This window comes from Micropterus dolomieu, linkage group LG14 (genome assembly GCF_021292245.1).
Source record: "Micropterus dolomieu isolate WLL.071019.BEF.003 ecotype Adirondacks linkage group LG14, ASM2129224v1, whole genome shotgun sequence".
Classification (NCBI taxonomy): domain Eukaryota; kingdom Metazoa; phylum Chordata; class Actinopteri; order Centrarchiformes; family Centrarchidae; genus Micropterus; species Micropterus dolomieu.
The window spans coordinates 18,536,979-18,543,777 of record NC_060163.1 but is presented as its reverse complement, the minus strand read 5'-3'; the positions used below and the strand labels follow the sequence as shown (position 1 = coordinate 18,543,777).

The 6,799-nt window shown below is 37.8% G+C and overlaps 1 long non-coding RNA gene across 2 annotated transcripts in view; it reads left to right on the top strand.

Annotated features, from left to right (window-relative positions):
• Positions 1-6,799, top strand: part of LOC123982435 — a 45,981-nt gene that overhangs the window by 20,625 nt on the left and 18,557 nt on the right. The gene's annotated exons all lie outside the window — the stretch shown is intronic.

The window sequence follows — 6,799 nt, the reverse complement described above, 5'->3', positions numbered from 1 at the left end:
CCACACCTTTATCATTCTCTTTGTAGTTCTCACTCTTTCACTCAGTCTTCTTGACTTTTCCTACTTTCTGCATCTCCCACTTAATCTGTCTCTTTGCCTTTACTCTCCCGCTCTCTTCCACTGGTGTCTTATAATATTCCTTCTGCCTCTTTTTCTCTTTGTCATTGTCTCCATCTTGTAAAAGTGGGTCAAACATGAAAGCAATGTTAGATCTGGATTGGAGCTGAAGCTGGAGGGATATTAGAGAAAAGGCAGCTGGTGAACTCAGTCTCCTGCTTAAATCCTTGATACCCGGCACTCTCGTTTTAATAGATATAATCTTAACTTCTTTGGGAAAATGTTCTCTTAATGGATCTACAGAAGTCTTTAACCTCAAGTACACAGACTATAAAAATAACTCAAAGAGGCATTAGAGTATCAGGAAGCTTTCAGTTCAGAGTGACCAAGAAACCTTGAGTCCAGGGCCATGGCATTGACAATGCTACCTGTGTGTGTGTGTGTGTGTTTTGCATACTTTTACCACGGCTGGAAAACAAAACCCTGTCTGTTTTTTTTTTTTTTTTTGCCACTACCGCAGGGGGAGACCAATTCTAATTCACATATCAGGCTACACTTGAGCCACAACAATAAACCACCACTTTTTAGCACTGATACTTAAATGACAAAACTGCCACTGTGAGCAGACAACAGTTAGTTTCTTTCAATTGCTAACAAGTATTAGTCAAAATTGAAGCCACTTTTTCAAAACTCTTCATACAGTCTACATTACCAACATGCATCTTGGCCAAACAGTTCATCTCACCTCCAAAACCCACTCAAAACACTTCTAGTCTCAAAGTCACAAGTCTCAAAATAAGCTTGTTCGACCAAACACAGGCAGCAATTCTCACTCAAAAAGCATACATTGTCACTCAGTGCATGGACATAAAAAACACTTATAACAGCCAGCATTATACATAAATGATGAACTTTCAGCGTTGAAGTTTGAATGATTTTCACATAAATCAGTATTTCATTATAAAATAAGAATAACATATTTTCCATTTATTGACTGTACTAAAGTATTAGAAATGCAGACATTTTCTTCAATTACATTTACAGAATTTTTCTATATCATTGCATATAGTAAAAAAACAAAAAGTTGAAACAAAAAATTCCAATTAGGGATGCACCGATTGTTCGGCCACCCAAATTAATCGGCCAAAAAAAGCACTTTCGGTGTTCGCCTAATAAGTTAAAAGACCGAAGAAATTATACCGAACAGCTACGTTGACATGTCAGCAGTGTGGAAGCATTTTAAAGTGTCTGAGAAAGAAGCAAAAATCGCCATTTGCAGACACTGTTCTGCTGAATTGTGTCCTAGCACATCCACTCCACCTGTGGCTGACTTCATAGAAAAGGTAACAAACGGTTTGAGTGCTTCTGTCACTCGTTTCTGAGAAGGCGATTCAGCTAGCCGCACCTAAATTTGTAGTGCACACGTATTAAAGTCTTTATGGTAAATTCACTGAAACGGACCAGTGCGAGCTGACAGGCAGGTTAGCGACTTTATCCAGTCATTTTCTCTCTTTACAAAGACAAGTGTTGCAGTATGAGAGTCCTACTTGAAGAGAGGCCAGGCAAGGGTTAGTGTCCTACCTGAAGGGAGGCCATGAAGTTATGCGATACGAGAACCACATACAACACTATTTATCAAATTGGTCAGACTTGATGAATTTATTTCGAGGATACACATGTGACAATGTCCAGTTTTCAAAATAAGGTGTCTATACAGTATGGAAATAAGATTAATTGGATTATTCACAGAAAGTATAAAACATATGACGTGTACATTAAAAGTAAATGGACACATGTAATTTACTTTACTGGACCCTCTCGGGCCTCGGACCCATCCACCATAGTCTCCAAATCCTGTGGGAAAAATTGAGTAAAAAGCACATTTTGACTATTTAATTTATGCAATGGTTAAAAAAAAAAAAAAGCAAAATAAATGGGAAAAATGTGAATGGCAATTTTTTTCATTATATTTGGTGTCGGCTTTGGCCAAGAATTTTCGTTTCTGTGCATCCCTAATTTCAATGCAGTTTTTCTGAGTTGTTAAACAGTCACACTGGTATTCACAGTGACACAGTGACCACAACTTACAAATCATATACCGACCCCCTGAACCCAGTCAAGATTTTCTTTATATTTCAATCTGGTTACTGTTTTTTTTTTGTTTTTTTTTCAGTTCAGGACAAAATGTGCTGCAAATATATAGTTCTTTGCAGGTAGTGGAGAAGTACTGAGTAAGAAGTTTATGGATTTTGGAGAAAGCAGTCATTGAATGCATATTGTGTGAAAGCAAAGAAAAATGATTCACAGTTTGGTCCGTATACGTTTCTGTTTTGCTGACTGTGTGAAGAGTTTTGATAATGTGACTTCAGTTTTGACCAATACATGTTAGCAACTGGAAAAAACTATAATATATGGGTGTGATCAGAATGCATGCTACTGTCTATAATGCAATCAGTACAAATACAAAGTACAAGGTAATGCTTTGGTTTTTTTGTATGGTGGGACCGCAGACAGAGGTATTATTTTTGCTTGGCACTCTCCCAGTATTTTGTGCAGTGATTAAAAACGGACATTATGACAACAGTAATCCTTACTTAATTATAAATTACATGCAAAATATTTTCTTGAAAATGGCAGTAATGTCACATTTAATTTGTAAACGCTCCATCAGTCTGTCACTAAATATGAAAATCATCATTAGTCACTGTAAATATCTACCTATCCAACAGTGTACACAATGTAAGGACGGGGGGCGGGGGGGCAGTTACTGCCTCTGCTACTTATCCTCTGCATGGCGTAGTCTACATACCTCAATGTACCCCTGTAAGTGTTCCTCACTGCTCTCACATTTTCACACTTACAGAATCTACACACTGCCTTTGAATCGTCCCCCACTTCCAGTTTTTTAATCCATTTTAATTTCTCTTGCTCTTTGTTCGTTATTTTTTTTCCGTATTTCACCCCTTAGTCCCTTGTTGGCATTGTCTCTATCAGTCGCATGATTTTGATATGTAAAAATGTCTTGCTCACTAGTCGTGTTTCCATCAACATTTTTTTGATGCACATTTTAAAGTATTGCTTTAGAAAAAGTTGATGGAAACAGCAAAATGCGGGGGGGGGGGGGCCTTCAATTTCGCTAAAGTTTTTTGCTCGCTTGAAGTGGTTTTTGTCTTTTACAAAATAGACTTAATGCGCTAAAAGGACAAATGTCTGCTGTGATCTTAGGGCTAAAAAGGTGACCCTTTTTTAATTTTTGCTATGGCCCCTTGTAGTGGTGTGTACAGATTCTCTATCTCAGCTGTTTATCTAGTAGATAAATATAGACAAAGTAATTAAGTTTAAACATTGTGATCATTGTTTACTGTCTATTAGTTCTACACAACTCTCTGTTATCACATATGTATATCTACATTTTGCAGTTTAATAGGCATTCCTTACATTGCTACAAATATCAAACTGAAACCTAATGCCTTATTGTAGAGTGCACAAATGAAGCTACACAGCCGGGGTTCCACAGGATAGGTCGTTCTAAAAGCCACTGCAGTTTGTGCTTTGACTACTTTGAATGAAAGCATTACCACTGAATTGCACATATTATATTACAGATTAAACATCTCAGCACAACTGTCACAGAGCTTAATGCTGATCAGTCCAATCCAAATCCCTTGACATTTATCTCCTGCTCAACACTTCTCACAAAATTATCTCCTCCATCAGGATGTATTTTCATGACAATGAGGAACAATCGCTTAATTCTATAAGAACATTTTAACAGAATAATATGCCCTCAATGTCTGGCACATAGAGTCCTTGTATGCTTTGATGACATGAGTTTCGCTACCCTTAAGCAGTTCTGTGAGATATTTACCTTATGGGACTCACCTTTTTTGTTCCTTAAATGCAAACACCAGATGTTTACTGAGCATTTAAGGTTATTGTTATTTTACAAAGTAGTTTCCAGCAGTATTAGCAATGTGTAATGTACTTTTGACAAATGTTCTTGTTGGGGACAGAATTTAATGTTTACTGCACATTTCAACACCATGAAAAGTAACAGAACAGAAAAGAATGAGTGTTATCTGAAATAACATCAACTTGCTAAAGGTGTTGCAAGTAGCAGTTTTTTTAGGCCTTTCACAATTCTCATTGTTTCCTCATTTTACAAATCGCTTACTGGTGCAACATCTTAACAGTTCCTCAGAACGATATGAAGGGACAGACTGAAGAGGAGACTGGAACTAAGAGGGTTGCCAGACGAGGCTCATGATATTTGTTGGACCACACACTCAAACAGCAATCACTAAGAAACATGATAATCAATAAATCAAACTTTTAATTCTATGACCTCTCTCCCTGAGTGGCGCCCACAGAGCTTTTAGTTAGAGAGCAGCTGGTTAATGAAATGCAACCACAACAACAATATTTCATGTTTAATGTCTTTTGTTCATCTATGCTGACCTCTTGAAAAGGAACCCTGTGCATTATTCAGTTCATATATATTGTCAGTCTAATAACAGGATCTATCTGTCTGATCTTATCTATCTGTTGGAAATGTAACAACAACAGAGGAGCTATCAGTACTTTGGTAGATTTGGTCAAATCTTGCACATCAAGCAATTTGTATTTAATTAAAAAACAAAACAAATCGGGAGGCAAAGCTGACCACAATTATTTAGAAAGCACATAAGATTATTTTCTACAGTGTGGCTGAGGAAGTATTTATTCACTTTTTAAGTCAAACTGTACTGCTCAAGTGAAAACGCTTATGTTCTCTGAGATTAAAGTGGTAACTTTATTTATTTGCAGTAATATAAGACAAGAGTCAGTACAGACATAAGAGAAGAGGTGGCACTCTCAGATGATTAGACAGATATGAGGGGCTGCAAAAAAGCCAGTCGAAAGCACGTGTCACATCTTAGTCATTTATAAATGCAGTTCTTCCCCAATTTTTATTGCTTTTTGTCTTTGAACAGAAGAGTATTTCATAATACTGGTTGGTGAAAGTAGCTTATACAGTATGTGACGGCTGTTGTTATTGATATCTGCATACCTTGTGTACAGAGCCTTTGAAAAAGTGTATTTTCTGAGTTTTTTTCTTGCAAATTTCAGACTTTATAATGTCAGAGTTTTCAAGTTTTTAAAAAAATTGGAAATTTTTGGAGTTTTCTCTCATAAAGGTATCACTTTAATCTCAGATAATGTCCACGTTTTTCTTTGAAAATGACCTCCCTTCCACAGTTCTATTTTCTTCTTACATTTTTTTTGTACCAACAATGGCAAAGACACGCGCTGACTCGTTTTGTTTTTGTGCCTCCCTTCAGGCCAGAGATCTGACTGTGCGGTGTCAAACAGTCTTTTTCCTGACGCTGTTCGTGTCACACTCTGCCTGTCTGCCATGCGGTGTTTTGCACTTTTGTGTTTAGTTAGCGTTATTTTGGTCTGTTGGGTTTTTGGGGTCTGTCTTGTCTTTCGTCTAGTGTTCGGTGTCTGTCTGTTACCCCAGTGATCCCTCTGCATGTCTGTCTCTGTTTTCCCCCTCTCTCTCTCTCTCTCTCTCTCTCTCTCTCTCTCTCTCTCTCTCTCTCTCTCTCTCTCTGTACCTGTGCCTCGTTAGCCTCATGTCTTTCACCTGTGTTGCTCCCGCCCTGCTCGTTAGCCCCTGTGTATATATACCTGGTGTTTCTGGTGTTTCGGGTCATTGTTTGTCACCCAGTGTTACCTTGTGTTGCCAGCCTACTCGTCGTGTTTCCCTGCTTATTTTGGATTCTGGTTTTCTCGTTTGGATTACTTTGTTGTGGACTCTGTCATCAGCCACTCAGTTTGTAAGTGTGCTTGCCTTTGTTTGTTTATTAAAACCCCTTGAACTGTACCTCCTTTGCCTTGCGTCCTGCATTTGGGTCCTCCAACCTGCTCAACCCTGCCTTCACCTCAAAACCGTGACAGTTCGGCTGTGTAACCCAGATGCACAAGGCACACTCTAGTATTGCCAGCAAGCTCTCTCATCATGTATTGCCACTGGAGGTAGCCCTGCAGGGAAGTGCACTCAGTATAGATTAATTTGACAAAAAGCAGGATTCTCAGCTTGTTTGTCACAGATAGCAAGTTTAGGGCTCCATTTCCATTGGGCTCTCTCTCGATCTCTCGATCTCTCTCTCGAGAGATCGAGAGATCGAGAGATCAAGAGATCGAGAGAGAGAGATATAAAGAATAACACATGGATACTTTGCATGGTAGAAGACAATTCATGTGATTATGGTAATAACAAATAGTAGCAAACTAATTTAAAAATAACATTAGAAAAAATGAAATCACTTTCAAACAAAGACAAACTGGATTAGCAGTGCATGTAACATCAACAGGCAAACTGTTCCACTCTCCTGATTATCTTATTAACCTATTGCTAGAATCTAACCAGACTTAGAATAGACTTCCTCATTGGCATGGGAAAATAATTTGTATTGTAGTTTGGATCCCTTCTCATTTTTTCATAATTATGTCTTATTGTTTATTTTTATTGGGCTTGATTAAAGCAATTCATCATCTACAATGTTAACAAGGCAATAAAATATTGAAGTAAACTCTGTAATTAGTAAATATATGCCTGTAACCAATTCCCCTTTTCTTTGTAAGTTACTGTCCTCAAACTAACTTTGATATTTGAATGTTTTCCAGTCAGGTTTTCATGCAAATGATAGCAGACGCCAGAAGGGATCCTATTGTGGTTAACTTGATTTGACATGGT